Here is a 17,563-nt window from a genome sequence, read left to right as displayed (position 1 = left end):
TCTTGCTGCTAAGGGTGGCCTAACCAGTTATTAGGTTTAGGGGGCAATCATTTTTTCACACAGGGCCACGTAGGTTTGGATTTTTTTCTCCCTTAATAATAAAAAGTTTCCGTCGTGTTGTCATTGGCTAGTATTTAAATTTGTTTTATGATCTGAAGCATTTAAGTGTGACAAAAAAAAACCCTTTTCACACCACTGTATGCTGATTATCACCTATTCGCTATAAGGGAGTTTAAACAGCTGCACATATGACTTGAGGCACTGAACTTCAAGCTAAAAAAAAAGCTACAATATCCGCTATAGCCCTCCTCTAAACACGTATTGTCATAGAGGACGATGTAGCTGCAGCCAGGAAAGATAACAGACAGTAACACTTATCCTCTGGTTGAGCCTCAGCTCTGAATTGGAGCTGACTGCAGCAATGTCACTGTAAAGCGCTAAAACTTGGATCAGAGTAATACTTTGCCACTGATTTTTTTAAATGAATTTTCCCCTAAAAAGTAGACAGGGGGTGAGAGGAGACAAGCTTCCCTGGGAGCATATTTGAACAGCAGGGTCCTTGAGCTCAGAGAGGAATCCATGGGGCTCTGCCACTGAAGACACACTGAAATGATGGAAGTTCTCCCAGGGGAACATTCGGTTGAAATTCAAGGACTCTCACCGTCTTGCGTTTGCATTCCCGCTAATACTTTCTCTCTCCCTCTTAGCGAGGTCACGGCTGAAAAGTTTCAATGATGCCTCAGGAGGCTGAGAATAATCATCCAAGTGTGCATCTGTGTCTATGCGTGTGTGTGTGTGTGTGTGTATGTGCATGGTTTGGCCTTATGTGCAGACATTGCTTGTGTGTTTGTGTTGTTGTGCATGAGAAGATCGTATATGCATCATGGATGTATCATGGCTTGTATCATGGCTTGTTCATAATGTTAATAGACCCACACAAAGGACCTGCTGGCAAATCAGGTCAAAAGTCGAGGGGAAAAGAAAACTCAGAGGGCTGCAATGGTGCTGAGGCGAAGCCACGAGACGAATAGAAAAAAACACAAGGAGAGCTCAGCAAAAAGGCTAGCTTAGCCAAAAACTCGCTAGAGCCCCAAAATGAGAGTGTTGCATGCAGGCACGAGAAGTCGGGAAGGTGAAACATGACTCAATCTGAGGGACAAACTGGTAACTGCAAACAACAGTAGCTGAGCCGAAGAACTGCGGTGATTAACTAAAGTGACTGCAGGTGTGTCTCGTGGCTCCGCCCAGGACCAGGAACTGAGGTGTCCGTAACAGAGGAGAATAGTAGAGGTCAGCAAAAACCACACAACAGTCGAAAAAAGCAGAAAGTGATAGGATGACCGCTCAGTGGCTTGACACACCCTAAATGGGTCAGTGTCTATATTTGATCATAATTGCTCTATTGAAGGCATTCCGAGTACAGCGGGTGACTTGAATGGTATTGCTGACAACAACTTTAAATGTGACCTCAAATGTATACCAACATATGGTGTAACAGTCAAACAAGAACCCAGTCCCTGAAGGCATCAACAATCACCTTTATATAACTTTTATTGCATTTAGATGGCAATTCTACACTGTTACTTAGAATCATTACCCTGAAAGTATTTTAATGTTTCACGGTGAAATTAATTATGTTTCTATTATTTGTTATGGGGAGTATTAACAGGAAACAGCCTCCCGGTGTTCATCCTCAGTGGATCCGCTGTAAAAGCCATCAAAAACTAAATTACAGGAAGTGCTCCATCGATGGCTACGTTAGGTGGAAAAAGCTGTTGAAAAATCTGTCTTCTGCATGTTCTCTGCTCAAAGCTATTCAGTGGAAATCTGCAAAACAGCATCCATAATCACCATGACAACCTTGGGGACTTGTACTGGGAGAATCACAAGCCTTTAAAGAAAACACACTTAGGAGATATGCGCTCACACACACACACACACACACACAGATAAAAAACATACATATCCCAAATATAGAGATAGAGAAGAGCAAGCAACGGATGGAAGCTGCCTTCGATCTTCTCCCGTCTTCTCAGTATGCAGCCCTTCCCAAGGACAAAGACGATGAAGAATCGGTTCTGTCTTCTTCTGATAGCGAGTGAACTGGTAGGAGAAACGATCTAAAAGAAAGGGCGAGCGCTATGTGGAAAAGGCCGCAAGTTAAAAAATAGCCAGACTAGAGTGTCTCCAAAATAATTCCATTTCCTCCCAGAGCCTAATTTTCTACCACAGGGTCTGAATTATTCATTCTGGACCAATGACATGCAGGCAAGGGGACAGAGAGTCATTGCTCTATTTTGATTCACATAATAAATTCATGAATCAATGTTGAAATGGAAGGAAGAATGATAGCGGAGGGAGGGTGCCAAGGGCTCGGGTCAGGTTGGGAGTGCTCAACAGGAAGTCACAGAGAAGACTTGAGATGAAGCAGGAGCAGGAGCGAGGTAGGTTGCCAAGATAGATACATTAAAGTAGCTTCTCTGTGAAAATCCACTCACATCAAGACAGCACAGCCGGATTAGCGTAGAGTGGAGCTGATTGGTTGTCACATAAACCAAAGTTGAGTATGGCTCGAGGCTGTGAATAGTTTGCAAAAGACATGATATCCAATCGATAATCGAGGAGCTACAACTGGCAAATTGCTACAGTCCTCTCTAAATAAATGACGGTGACTTTAACAAACTGGGTCAAACTGAGTCAGTGGGGGCAAAGCACAGTCCCAAAGAATACAAGCTAATGAACGACTCCAGGCTCACTCACTTTCTTTCCATTCATGATTTGATGCAGCCTATGCCCCCTGTTTTACCTTGCAGGCAAAACAAAAATGTCTCCCACTGATTTGTTATCCAGGACAAGAAGTCCCCATCTGATTTAAAACCGGAGACAAACAAGAGGTCAAAACGCAGTGGAGTACATGATTCAAGACACTTTTATAACTGAGAGCGGGAGCCAAGAACTGAAGGATTGCATTTGAAAGAGGCGGCTAACCTTTCAGCACCGCACAATCTCAAGCAGGTAGTCAGCACATTTAGCCTGTGACTCAACAATTGGCTTCTTTATTACATTTGACACATAGAAAGGACAAAGCGACACATATGTGCTTGCCTTCCTAAGGGACCTCCACATGGTTCCAGATCTGCAGGGAGGGTGACACATGTGTGCCTGTGTAATTGTGTGTGTGTGTGTGTGTGGGCAATCCGATGGTGAACAGTCCCCGGGCTTCTGCAAGCCTGTTTGTGCAGCAGCGAGGCAGAAATAATGTCTGAATCTGCGCTCCCTCAGAGCAAAGCGTGTGTGCGTAGAATAGGGGGCCAGTGCTACAGGACATTACAGAAAATCTGGCCATCTACATTGAACCAAAAATAGTAGCATTATAAAAGCTGTGTAATAGGAAAATGTTGCAAAAACAATCTATTTTTATTCTGATGATGTTAAATACAAACACATTTTTCAGTCATGTTCACTGCTGATTTCAGGAGGGAGCAGTGGGCAGCGATAAAAGAGAAAATGATACCTGGATCATTAAAATCCAATCTGCAGGGTCTGAACACTCCATCACAGCCTTCTGATGAGGTCTACTCTCAGCGTTGCTGGAAAACAGGATTTCTTTTTTTTTTTTTTGTCTTACGGGTGAACAAAGCGAGGGATCAGAGGAGAAATCAATAACAAAAGCGTGTTCATTAAAAGAGTCCTTATGGATCCCAAAGCTGTTCATCTACTGGGAGTCACACTTCAAAGTGCCACAGAGGAGAATAGCAAAGCATGTAAGTGTGACTGATTGACCCTGTGTGGTAGACAGACTATGTTATCGCTCTTGGCCAGAAGTCATGTGGTTAGAGTTAATGAATAATGCCCCCCCCGCCCAAGGTTCGGGCGTACAGATGGCATTAGGTAGATTAAATCGACACACAAACACATACATGCGCATACAAAAGAATGTACGCAAGGAGGTAGAGAAAGATGATATTCTGTAATCTTTAATTGGTTGCACGATTCAAATATGAGGTAATATTAGAGGATGGATTAAATAACAAGAACACGGCAAGGGTGATGTTTAAGTCAATGCACATGCATGTTGGGTAAAGTCCTATTGTAGCATCAGATATGAAAGGAGGTAAAAAAAATGTTGATTTAAGTCATGAAAGACGATTTGTTTATAGTTAGGTTATAGTTAAGTTTATACAGTTCATCACATGCACTAATAATGGCTCACTAACATTAAACACTATGCTGACCATGTAAAATCTGGTTTGTTTGACGAGAGTGAGCACTCCGTACACAATAGACAATCCAGCACAATACACTTCCCTAGCTCCAGTACAAGTAACCTCCATGGACATGTATCATCAAGACGATCGTTCCTTGATCCAGTTATTAACATGTGACGTCACATCCGGTTGTTGTCGTCACAGGCTCAAACGGATGGGGGGCAAATAAGCGTATTCGTGCAAAATCTGAGCAAAAATGCCGCAAACATGCGCTGTTCTCTTTGAAATCGTCCAAATATTTATTTCGGCAAGCGTTATTGCTAAGATAGTTCATCATGAAAGCAAAAAAAGTTCAAGAAACAAACATAAAACGCAGAAAAGTGTGGCAGGCAACATTTATGCTAGATCCAAGTGAAAATATTGTTGGAACTCTAAAATGCTCTTGAAAATGTGAAATGCAGAAAGGATTACCCCATAAGAGGGTCTGCACTTGGCGATAACATGAGACTACCAGAACAAACACCTGTTAGACGACCCCTTTGGAATGAATTAATAATGGAAACGGAGGTATCACTGTAAACAGAACGACTCCACATACGCCACAAAGTGTGGAAAGTTGCAGTAACAGCCTTGTATTATGAAGTGATGACAAATGAGAGCAGTGCTGTGTGAGTGCGGGCTTAGCGCGTGAGGGCACCCTTATACATATTCTGAAAACAGGACAATATGTTTAGATTTGTGTGATATTTTAGCATAAAGTATTATTGGTTGATTTTGATTGGAAATTAACACATCGAAACCCGTTGCTTGAAACAACATATTCACATATTCCCCTTAGGAGTTGCCATGGTGATGCTAACTGTTCTTAGTTTCCCCTGAGAGACAAGAAGTAATGCACGATAATTAGTAAATATCTGGCCTGTTTTTTCTTAAAGTTCTGTTTTTCATCTTTTAAAACGAATGACTCTTATGGGGCGATATGCACTAAGCCTAACAGTCCAACCGCGCAATTATATGATGATGAAAACATCAACACTCCCACAACACAACAGAGAAGCGTAGTTAATCTACAAATGACAGAGTTGTGTTGTAACTCCTGGCAATCAATGCAATTACAACGCTATAGTTGCATCTCATCTTGCTCCGTTTATTCATCAAACGCACACAGACAGTGCAGTCTCACATCACATCAAAGAATGCTCCAATTCCCTGTTCTCCCCGCAGCAGGCTGAGGCAGGGGTCTGCATGTGCAACGGGCTCATGGAGGCCCCCAAACAGCATGCATCTAATTAATGATTCCGTTTTATGTTTTAAAAGAAGTGTTTTACTATTTCTGAATGGATCGGTGTGTGTGAAATCACCTGGAATGATTGGAATGAAAATCCCAGGCAGTAGACACCAGTGCTTGCAATATAACCACCCCATTTAAAGGTCAGCTTGAAGGTCAATATACTGGCTGGTACAGTGTGTCCATGATGGCTGCAAAACTATGCATTCAAAGCATTGTGAATTTCGAAATATACTTGTTTGTAAAATAATAAACTCGTAATTGATGTCACAGCCTTACCCTAAAGCCATTTTTGCATTTAACGCTGCTGCAACAACACAGTATATGTCATGTGCAATGCTGTATTAATCTAAAGCGAGCAAGAACGTTTGTTTGCAACATTAGTGATAGATAACATATTTATTTTAGCATGGAGACTACAGTATATAAACCGTCAAATCTGTATATCATTGACTTGTTTTTCCATTTGAAACCAACACTAAAAAAAGGGATAACAGTGGTTTTTTTTGCAAAGTTCGATTTAGAAGTTAGAAGTAGATGCGCGTGTCTTCGTCACAGTCGCATGAACGCACAGGCGACAGTACGCAGGGATACGGCGGGAGACAGATATAACGCCGACTGTTTTGTGAGGTTTGAGTGTTTTGAGAAGGTATTTTTGTGATGCAAATGTCTTAATCTTTTGAACGCATATTGTTTTGAAACGCTTTACTTAAGAAGCTTTTTCAGACAACTTTATAGGCGGAATAAGTTTGCCCCATACGTGCAGTAACGAGCTGTCTCTTTTTATCTGTTTTTATATCGTTACACAGAAAAGAGACATATGTGCTCATGTCTCACATAAGGATTGTGGATAATGGGCAATATTCCAAAAAAAGTGCAGTTTTCTTTAAATACGGGTGTTTGTAAGACGTCTATTTCTTTAAAAGCCTGGAATTATGATGAATATATCATACAGTGACAAAGGAATCTACAATCTTATACAGTTAAGAAAGATAGTGTCTGTCTTTTTGCTGCCGCCTGTCTGCTGTGTCTTGCAGTTATCACCGAGCCGGCTGAGGCGGAGCTACCTGCGCACACCTGCACACTATCACAGGTGGCGGGTACTTAAGCATGGCACTTGGACTCGTTAGGTGCCAGATCGTACCTCTTGCTATGTTGCTCCTCGAGCCTACCGTGCTAGCTATTCCCGACTGGTTCTCTTGTGCTATCGTGAGTACTTTTCCCTGCTCGGCTAATCCAGCAGCGGTAGTCCTGTGTATCTGCAGTTTCTGTTTTGAGAGACTCCTAGTCGTTTCCCTGCTACCTGTTGTAGTGGTGCCTTTTGTTGTCCTTAACGTTTTCCCTGCTACCTTTTGTAGTAGTGTTTTTTGTTATCCTTAGCTGAGCTCGGCCTGTGTTTTTTCATTGGACTCTATTCTCGTTTTTTGCTTTGTGAAAACCATTATTTTTCTGTACATTAAAACCTTTGTTCACCACCAAGCGTCGCTCTCTGCGTTGGGAACCTAACTCCGCCTTAGCCGTTCATGACAGATAGTGTATTTTCGGCATTATGTTTCTGAACAACACTGAAAAAAACTATAAACATTTACTTCTTACTTCTTCATTTACTTCCATCCTTGTAACATTTGGGACAATAATATTCTAATTAAACTCATACCACTGTACAGCACGTAAAACTCTTTGCTTTTATTACATAAAATCTGTGTGAGATTGGTAAATAAATCTTATATAACAAATGTGTTTCTTTAATTCTGTTATGTAAAAAAATGAAGCAAAGTGTATACGTTTTTATGCTTCATTTTATTTTTGCTATAAAACAAATAAAGTTAATTTCTGATCGCTACCATCTGTATTCAATCCAGCGCTTGATTAACAATGATATGACAACATTGTTCAAGGTTGTTTTTTAGGCACACAACTGTCAGAATACACAGCTTTATTTGACACCACAACAGTGGTGTCAAATAAGGATAAGAGAAGAGATAACACATAAGTGAATGCACACAGGGCAAATGCGACATGGAATGACAAACAACAACTTATGTAACATTGCACACATAATGACAACTATTTACAAAGCAATCCAGCAAAGCAGCATGTGCCGATTCAAACTTGATTTTTTTTCAAATCGCATTTTTAAGAATGGGGTACAATACGGAAAAAACAGATTAATAGTAGAATTTAGGTTGTTACAGTTACTATACAATTCAGTATTTTATATCAGTGATCCCCAACCCCCGGGCCGCGGGTCATTTGGTACCGGGCCGCACAGAAAGAAAAAATAATTTCCATGATGTTTTATTTTGAAAAGTGGCCGGATTCTCTCTGTTACATCCGTCTCACTTGACGCATGTCCATTGTGCGTGTGCTAACTTTATCTCATGCCGCACAGATAGACTACTACTGTATTTTTATCATTTTTCTATCACCTCATATTTGGTCTCATATGCTGATACTATGTGGGAATGCATAAAGGTAAGTTTTGATGACTTATTGAGTGCTAATGTGCACATTTGTCTCAAGTTAATTCATGCTAGCACACTGCCTTTTACCTCTGGAATTCTCTCTGGAAAAAGTCCATAGATAAGATAAATTAGATCGCTATCATGTACGAACCCCAACACTCATAACCTGGTCGGGACTAGGTTATGTCCAGGCTTTCAGCGTAAAATCAGCTATGAAAGTCCCACTGTTTCACTGTTTAACTAATTCGGAGATGGCGTCACCATAAATTGAGAACCTACGAGGTTCCCGAGGAAACATGGAGAAAAAAAATTTCAGACAAGGGAATACACTCGATATGCTAACACGAGCACCAGGAATAAAATATGAAATATTAATAATCAGGCCAACATTAGCAAACATAAACTGGGGTCTTAATGTTTATGCAGCATGATGGTAGCTTTTTCTATTCCACTATTCATTCTCGGGACGGTGGTGCTGAGATATTTAATAGACTAGACAAACCCTTGCCGACTGACTCTCTGAGCAGTCAGGATTGTACATTTAAAATAAAGCATCAATCATTTCTGAATTTAATTTGAGCGTTCTAAGATGTCAGCCTGAGTTATAAAGCAATGCTAAATGCTTGTTCATTATAAAGTCCTAGACACGAGATACCAAGTGACCTTAAAACTTTCTGTTAAGGCCCAAGCAGCCACAAGGGAGAGAAAAAGAAGCAGTCTGACTGGCGTAAAAGATTCTGAAGGCCTGGGGTCACATCTGAAAAAATGCCGGCCGGAAAGTAAATTAAAAGTAAGCCAAGTGAAAAGGGCAGAGGGCACACAACTCAATGGGTGAAGAATAGGCTATTGAAAGAAAGGGATTTTTTTTTTTTAAAAGCTGCAAATAAACAGGAAAAGACGAAGAGGTCGCAATATAAGGGTAAAGGTTTCATCAGAGGCCAGAACCAAAAAGCCTTTCCAGAGGAACGTGCACGCACTTAGAGTTAATTTAACACACTAACTTGGTTGAAATGTTGTGCTAAATGATACTGGAAAGAAGATCATTAAATACAATTTAGTTATAGGGACCGCTGATGCAAGTACAAGGCCATGTGCAGAAAATTCTAATGGGGTTCATTGTGTATGCATGTATAGCCTGGATGGGAGGTACGAGTGTGTGTATGTGTGTGTGTGTGTGTGTGGCCCTTGTGTGTTTCTTTGCCCTTGTCCATGTGTGCACCTCCATCACCATGCTGCAATCTAACAGCAGCAATTTTCCACACAAGCCAATCAAAAGCTCCTTGGCGCATCACTCAAGGTCAAACTTTGTCCACACAGACTCGCACACACATTTCGGGATCAAAAGCTCCCTCATCACGTCCTCTTATCCTCTGTCACCTTGCCAATCAAATAGACTCACTGCACGGTCCATCATGCCTTTCTAACGCTGCATCTTTCTGCACTCAGAAGCTCCACTTTCCTGATCTGTCCACAGAAAAATCCTCAAATAGAAATGTATTTGGATCATAGTTTGATCTGGACTGCTGTGCAGGAGTCACATGAGGCCATTCATACAGTGCTGGACTTGAGCATGATTCCTTCTTCCTCTCCTGGTCCCCACTGGCCTGCATGCGCTAAAACTGAGCATTCGTGCTCCGGCCTCTTTGCTCACTTCTATTGTCCTGAATTACTGCATTTTCCTTGACTTGGTGGATTATTGTCTTATTTTGAGTAGCTCCGATTATTTTTTTGTGTCAAGGTGGCAGCTGTCATTAATTACTAATGAGAGGAGCAATTGTATTAAATAAATTACTCACACAAATATAGTTGTGAGAGAGTTGTGTGCTTTGGGTTTGACTTTTGCATTATTTTGAGTCTTTGTGTCTTGTTTGTATTATGAATTTTGTCCATTATCATTCACAACTTGCGAGGAGCGATCGCATTACAGTCATTCTGTGACTCGGGTATGTGCCAGAGGAGGTGGAGTGTGCCATCCTTGGGTGAGTGCATATCAGTGCACTCACACTAGCCAGACATCCATCCATCCACTTTCTATGCCGCCTAGAGGCGGGGTACACCCTGGACTAGTCACCAGCCAATCACAGCACTAGCTAAACATGTCATGCTTTAGTTGTGGAGCAGGCCCAGGCAGGTTACAAATGGCCTAGTGTGATCAAATCTTAAGGTCAATATGAACATCATCTATTTTACATCAATGTGTGGACTTCCATCAAAACTGAATGAAAATATCCCTTGAAGGTGATCAATTCTTCAGATGAAAAAAAATTCTGTGTTAATTGTCAAAAGCTATAACTGTACACTACAAAAACAAATAGACAAACACGCGCCAATGAAAGAAATAGTCTTCAGTGTGTTTTATTATATTTTTGCAAAACAAGGAAAATAAAAGCGGCTGAGGAAACCCATGCGGTGTAGAAGATGAAAAACCTATTAAGCTGGCCTACTTGGAAATGGGAAGATGTCCAACAGCACCAACAGTTCAGAAAGTGCCAGACACAAACCTTGTATTGCAATCTACTGAGTGGCGGGTGGAAGCATAGTGGCTAACGTGCACACTCAAAACCAGAAAACAACTATAGGTTGTGGGAAAAGAACAGCAAATGCTCTGGACTAGCAACTGTATTGTGAGGGTGTGCATGTGATAAAGAAGAATTTGTGCAGTTATACTAGATATCACCCCCATCTCTGCTAATAGCCATCCATTAAAATCAACTTAGGGGTCACTTTAAGTAATACTGTAGGTGCATGTGCACGATTTGTCATCATCACAATGTCTCATTGTTGGCATTCTGAATTAATTCCACAAAATAATGTACATGAGTCAGGTTGTGCACTAGTTAAGCACCACCTCAGCAACATTGTCAGTTTAGCTCACATAGTGAACCAACAGTGCACTCAAGCTACATGAGCCGCCAAAAATACTAGGAACAGCTTTCAGAAGGACGCGGTACAGTTCTACATCACTGCAAACTACAACTACAGTCACAGTCTCTACAGTGCCAATCAAAACTAAGCACTGTTATTGTTGTTTATCCAACGACATAAACACAAAGATTCTAATATTCATAGCTGAACGATGCGAATGATTAAGATTAATTCTGCCACTAAAAGTTTTGTAACATGTTTCTGAACTATCAACAACATCTAAGCAAACTATGTGAGAGGTAATAATACGTCAATTAATCAGCTTCACCTGATGATTTGTGTGTTCGTCACAACAAGCAGCATCTTTCGTGTGTGCATTATCAACTTAATATTAATATATGTATGAGCCAGCTCTATAGATATTAATCTTGTGTAGCTCATCACATGATGTGACAGACTGTGTTATGTTGGCTCGTGAACGCAACGCTGTTTAATATTGAATATCGCAATGCATATGACTTGTAATAAATCTGCATATTTTTTAAGGGAGACACAGCATAAGGTTTTTGTTAATTAAGCCGCTTCTTGGCGTCACTGTGTACATTCATAACAAAAAGCCTAATACCCAACGCCTTTCAAGTTTTCATACAGATCTAGGGTTGGATTTCAAATTGTACCAAATGAAGTGTCCAGTGGGTATATCGTCTGCCATGCCAGTCTCCTCCTAATTGACTTGATAATCTTCTTTTATTTAATTGCCAACACTGCCGTTGCGTTCCCTCTCTGCCTTGTCCCCCCTCTTATCAGTCTTCCTTGAGATAGTACAAGCACACCTCCAGTCTTATCCTTGTCTGCTCACACGAGTATTTGACAGGCTCAGCAGCAGGAAAGGACAATGACTCCGTGTATGTGTTTGCAAACTGCTTCTGAGAGGTTACGTATACAGGTGGTGTGTATGTGTGACTCTTTTAGTGTATTGTTTGTATTTGTTTTTGGAAGCTAACTCTGGAACCGCTGCACACAAAAGGGTGCACATTTGTCAAAACATGCACCCCTTGCCTGTACTAGTATTTTTCTGACAAATACACCACATGGTGGTTGGATGGACTTGAAATTTCTCACACCTGCCGCAGCAACTAATTGTCCATCATAAGTAACTTGTCTAATGATTCTAAAACTGTGGTCAGAGAGCTTATAAAACAAATATTAATATTTATCCATTGAACTGTACTATAAATATTAGGGATGTCCGATATTGGCTTTTTTGCCGATATTCTCCAACTCAACATATATAGATACTTTTTAAGCAGTTCTGTTTTTTTCTCCTGCTATTATCATCTTTTAAGCAATATATTATATCCTATGGATTGAGGAAAGAAGTTGTATCGAGGCAGCAGAGCCGATGCTAAGATGAAAGCCAAGCGGCTAGCAAGGAAGTGCAGATTCAAGCCTTCGGTACCTTCTATTTTCATGGGAAATGTTAATTCACCACCAAACACGATCTACAAGCTGGCTGTGCTGACAAAAAACATCAAGAGCTTCAGGGAGTGCAGCTTATTGTGCCAACATGTCTAACAGCTTGCGTCCCAGATGCTAACGTGGAGCTAACGGACTGGGGCACAGTCAGAGCGGACAAGAGCCTGTGGAAAGCGCAAAGGAGGTGAGCACTCCATGTGAAAAAACGGCGGTGTCATCCTCAGCATGTGAACATTAAAATGTCCATTTTCACAGCAGTTTTTAAAATCGTTTTTCATTCGGGAAAAAAAACCTGAATCTTTACACCAGTATCGGGCCAATAACATCGGTGGGCCGATATTATCCGACATCCCAAATCAATATATTTCCTGTATGATTCCAAGCATTTTCTTAAGTGAAAATCACTGAATTTGCAGATTTGCTAATCAAACGCATGGAAGAAACCTAAGGTGAGGCCGCCGTGAGCGTGGCTTCTCTGCAAGCCTCGCCTACTGTCCAATTGAACACTGAGTTGGCTCAGTTTATGCTTTTTCATGTCGCCAATAATATAATGCTGCAGTAACATTTATTGTACACCATGACTTTCTACAGCCTGTTTAGTAGCTTGAATGTAAGTGTGACATCATTTTTCTTGCTAATCAGACAATAAAATAAATGTGTCCTCCAGTAGTCGCAGCCTTCTGAAACCCGTTGAAGATAGTGTTTTTTCTGCTCCATGCTATAACTATCCACCGACAGACTTGTGCGAAAGTTGCACAGTTCCTTCTCTGACATCCAAATCCATCGCCTTAACTTAAAAGCGGCATCATATCCATTTCTTTGTGTATTTTGCATGATCAAAGATTGTGACTACCGGGTTGTCACTGCTCACGTACACAACGCGTACATTACAGTACAGTAGGTGGCTGTATGCACCTCAACGTTGTTTGCAGAAGAAGAAAAAGAACGAGTCTACATCTGGACGCTCTATATTTTGGCAGTCAGTGTTAGATGGATAGATAGCAACTTTATTCATCACCAAGAGAGTAAAACAGCATTTTATGTTTTGTTTTATGTGGTTTATTGTATCTGTGGTTCTATTTATTGATGTATAGTATATGTGAGCCGCTATGACTTGCACGCCTGTGGCACCACGTACGTTGCATAAGTTTTACATCGGGTCACTTGGAGAATTGGTGGATATTACACACTATTTCTGCTGAAGTTATCGCTCTGGACTTCATAAGAACCACAGTGCAGTGGCACCTTTGTGGCCGCCTTTGAGTCATCATAGTTCATGGAGCCCCCGGTGATGCAGGTATGTGTCAACAAATTCCAATACGTCCCCTCTTCTTTTGGTTTTCATTCAACATAACAGGCATTTATAGTGTTTATTGGATAATCCAAATCCAACAATGTTTTACATTTGATTTTAATATCAATTGTGCTTGTTGTTGGTCACTGTAAACTGCATGCATACCTGGCTCCACTCAACTACAGCCGCAGGGTTCGCAAGCGCCACGAAAGGTGACTTCTCTGTGTTTTTTCGTTGTTTCCTTTTTTTGACGTTATGGACTATGTTAGTAGTAGCGTTTTCCGAAATACATATTTAAACGATTAGTAGTAGTTCTCGAGACGTCACAAGATTGGAACATGACCACATATAAAGTTTGAGAAAAAAGTAACGGTTAATACACCGGAAATTACGGTATTTTTATGTTCTGATGAATGAATTAATGAATTTAACTCCTAAAATGGAGGATTATGTACCCAAACTCACCAGGACGTGATCAGACTTTTACAACAAAGTATCAACAAAGTACAACGTAAGAGTAAAAACTTTTCCTGGAGAAGGAAAGGCTGCATGCACAAATAAAGGGTAAGAACACATATGCTTTTCAGTTTTTAAAGAATTAAAAAAAATGGGGCTAAGAAGTATCTGAAAACATTTTTTTGACCGAAGTGAATTTTCCATTTTTTGGTTATCCTCTTAATGAGCAATCTGTAATAACATAAAAAAACCTCCAAAGGAGTCAGTGCCCAACCCATAGGGGGCACCACAAAAAATTAGGACACCCATTGGGTGACAGTATGTGCCAAAGATAAGATGAGTAGAGATATTTTTTTCCATTAGAAATAATGTAAATACAATTAATCTGTTCCAGACACTTAAAAATATTAACTAAAAATAAACGTTATGTAGAAATGGATGCAACTTACTGTTGATTCAGACTTCCCTTACATCAAGGACAAGGTCAAGGTAAACTTTACTATCCCCGAGGGGCAATTTGTTCTACAACCAGCAGTATAACACGGACAACAAACCAACAATAAATACAAGATTAAAAACCAAAACAATAAATAGAGCACCAACATTATAAAGATTTATTGAGCAGAACCATGGCTGCAGGAACCAAAGAATTCCTCATCCTATTGATCCTACATTTAGGAAGACCGTATCTGCGCCCCGATGGAAGCCACCTGAACTCATCATGCAGGGGATGACTGGGAAGATCAAATTCAATAGTGTTCTTCACCTTTATCCAACGGCTGGCATTCTTTCTTTGGCCCCATGACGGGTTATTTAGCAGTCGCACTCAATGAATAATGCTCGGCCAGAGTGTAAGCAATGCGTATGGTGCTTTGTTTGGGAACTGGATTTTGTGCAATGATACAGTACATGGTCAACTGACTTGTTCCGTGCAATATTGTGTGAAAACCGAGAAAGCACACAAAAACCGAGGCAAAATCTTCGATAATTTTCAACAAAAGTCAAATCATACAAAAACTGTGGCATAAGAAAACCGAGGTTTCACTGTTTGACGTTACAAAGAGAAGATGGCAAATATACTGGGGGAGTGGGAAGGAAGTCTTCCAGTCAGCTCTGTCTGTTGTTTTGGTTGTTTGACTTCACCGAGAAGGAAAAAACTTCCTACAAAAATAACGCTAGAACCCCAAACAAGTTAATGAGGAACAGGAAATAATGAGCTGATTACATGATTGCAGGCACCGCTTATTCAGCGCCAAACTGCCCCCACAGCTATTTCATATTTGCATACACACTTAGGATTTAGTATGCAATGAAACATGAAGTGCCTGCCTTATACGAGTCGCTACTCAGGTTCAATATGGGAAATTGGCCATGCAATTAACACCCATTCTTTATTTTAATGGTTAAAACGGGTAGATGGAGGAAGAATAAAGGCAGTGCACAAGACGTGAAGGTGCAGGTAATTGCTTGGCTTGGAGAGTGAAAGAAGAGGTCAGGAAGAGGCGACAGTCTATACTGAAATTGGAATGGAAAACATGGTGCAAAACGAGAAAGCATTTGATGAGGAAAAATGTTAAACCCCTCACGCTAACCTGCTGTCCTGTTCTTAGCCACAACGTGACCCAACACATGGCCGTGCATGTCAAGTTACCACACATCCTATGGCGTGGCAGTCAGAAGCACAGCTATACATGTCTCATAGTACACAAACAAGCCCCGGGTGCGCGCCTTCAGCTGCAGTTGCACAAGTTACGTAGTCTCGAGTAATGTTGGGATGGTGGCCCTACGTTAACAAGGCATCAACCAGTGGGTTTATTTACATACATAAGAGCCTATGTAAGCCACTGAGAAATACAAGTGTTGAAATATACACACACACAACCCTGTGTCTTTTGATGCAAGTATCTAAGGTAAAGTAGGGAGCCTTGTCAGAATAGGTAGCTGTCAACCTTGAAGATCAGTGCACACACACACACACACAGTTGCATTTTTATAAAACATCACATCTTAATATGAAGTACTTCTGCAACAAGCACAATAATATAACAGTGTGCAAATCTGTGTTTGAATGTGTGTGATCATACCCAGGGCTGAATGGTGGTGCTTGAAGCCTCCTCATCTGCCCAGCTGTGAGTGTATACGAACGTGTTTCCGTCCTCTCAGCTACCAAAATGCCGCCACACGTGCTGCGCTCCTCTGGTCTCCCCACTTCAGTGTCTCCCCGTCTCACTCCGGGAGTCTGGCATCAGCACCTGCCACTCAAACCTCCTCTTTTCCTCTACACCTCCTTCTTCAGTCCCTCCCTCCGGCAGGACTGCATATACACACACCTCCCTCCGCTATTGCTTGGTTATTCTGTCTGTAAAATGAATTCCAGGGACAAAAACGCCGGCATTCACAAGGATGGTGATGGAAAGGGTGGAGGTACATGCAAGATTTTCTTCTCCGTGAGGGAGTGTGTGTGCATGCGGGTCAAGGTGCCCTCCAGCTCCTCCTTCAGCTGAGGTTGTCAGAGAGGAGACGGAGGACGGGGAAGTAGCCCTGTGCCTCTGCTCGCTTCAGTATGAGCGTTTCTCTTGTTTAGTATGCTTTTCATCTCTCGCACTCTCCCTCTCTCTCTCTTCATCCCCCCACCTTCCTCCTTTCAGTCACTGCCTATCTGCTACTCCGGCTGTTTGGACTCACAATTGACCGAGTTGTCTCGTGTCTGGTTGAGGGCAGCTCTCCAAATATCCACCCTGAAGGAAAAAACAAAGAGACTGATTAGAGAGAAGACAAAACAGTAGCCAAAGATATTTTTTCACTTTTAGGGAGCTTTTAGGGGTACAAAGGCTGAGTGGGATGGCACCCTTGACCCTTTCTCATCTTGACCCTGGGAAAGCTACCATGTGGGACATTAAGGGGACATTAATTTAGTTTATGCCTTGAGAGACAAAACTACTAATGCAAAAAGAAATAACTTGGCACTCATATTTTTTAATCTTACAGTATTGTACTGACTATGTATTTGTTTTCTACTCCTGACCTGGTATGGTATGGTATGTTTATTTGTTTCAGACATGAGTAACAAGTTACATGAAGGAACAGCACATGGTTACATTTCCACATTATAACATCTCTGAAAAGGAGTAGGAAGAAGCAGAGCTTATATTTAATCCCACCCCTTCCCGCATGTCTACTGATCATTCATTCACACCATAACTTTTACTTGTTGACACTTACAATATTTCACTTTCCGACATTTGTCATTTACATATTTTTATATTAACTCGGTCATTTCTCACATACCTCAATGTGCTCTACAAAACTCTGAAGTTTTAGGTTGTTTAGCCGAATAACCACGATATTTGGGGTACTGACAGTCATGCGAAAAATGAGGACAAATTTTTCAGAGTATATCGTGGTAAGTCATATTAATGCGCTGGGATCTGTTGAAGGCATTTGTGCATTCGCCACCCCACTGTAGTATTAAACGCTAATGTTTCCTGATATGATGTTGATTACAATAAAA

The 17,563-nt window shown here is 41.1% G+C and overlaps 1 protein-coding gene across 1 annotated transcript in view; it reads right to left on the bottom strand.

The window, feature by feature from the left end:
- The window catches only part of LOC129177014 (leucine-rich repeat and immunoglobulin-like domain-containing nogo receptor-interacting protein 3), a 44,233-nt gene extending 27,631 nt beyond the window's left edge, over positions 1-16,602 (bottom strand). Inside the window, exon 1 of the mRNA XM_054767691.1 lies at positions 16,137-16,602. The gene's annotated coding sequence lies outside the window, so the exon portion shown is untranslated. The remainder of the gene's footprint in view (positions 1-16,136) is intronic.
- Positions 16,603-17,563: the final 961 nt, after the last annotated feature.

This window comes from Dunckerocampus dactyliophorus, chromosome 2 (genome assembly GCF_027744805.1).
Source record: "Dunckerocampus dactyliophorus isolate RoL2022-P2 chromosome 2, RoL_Ddac_1.1, whole genome shotgun sequence".
Classification (NCBI taxonomy): Eukaryota; Metazoa; Chordata; class Actinopteri; order Syngnathiformes; family Syngnathidae; genus Dunckerocampus; species Dunckerocampus dactyliophorus.
Note: the sequence above shows the minus strand (reverse complement) of the source record. Positions and strands in the feature narration are given on the sequence as shown.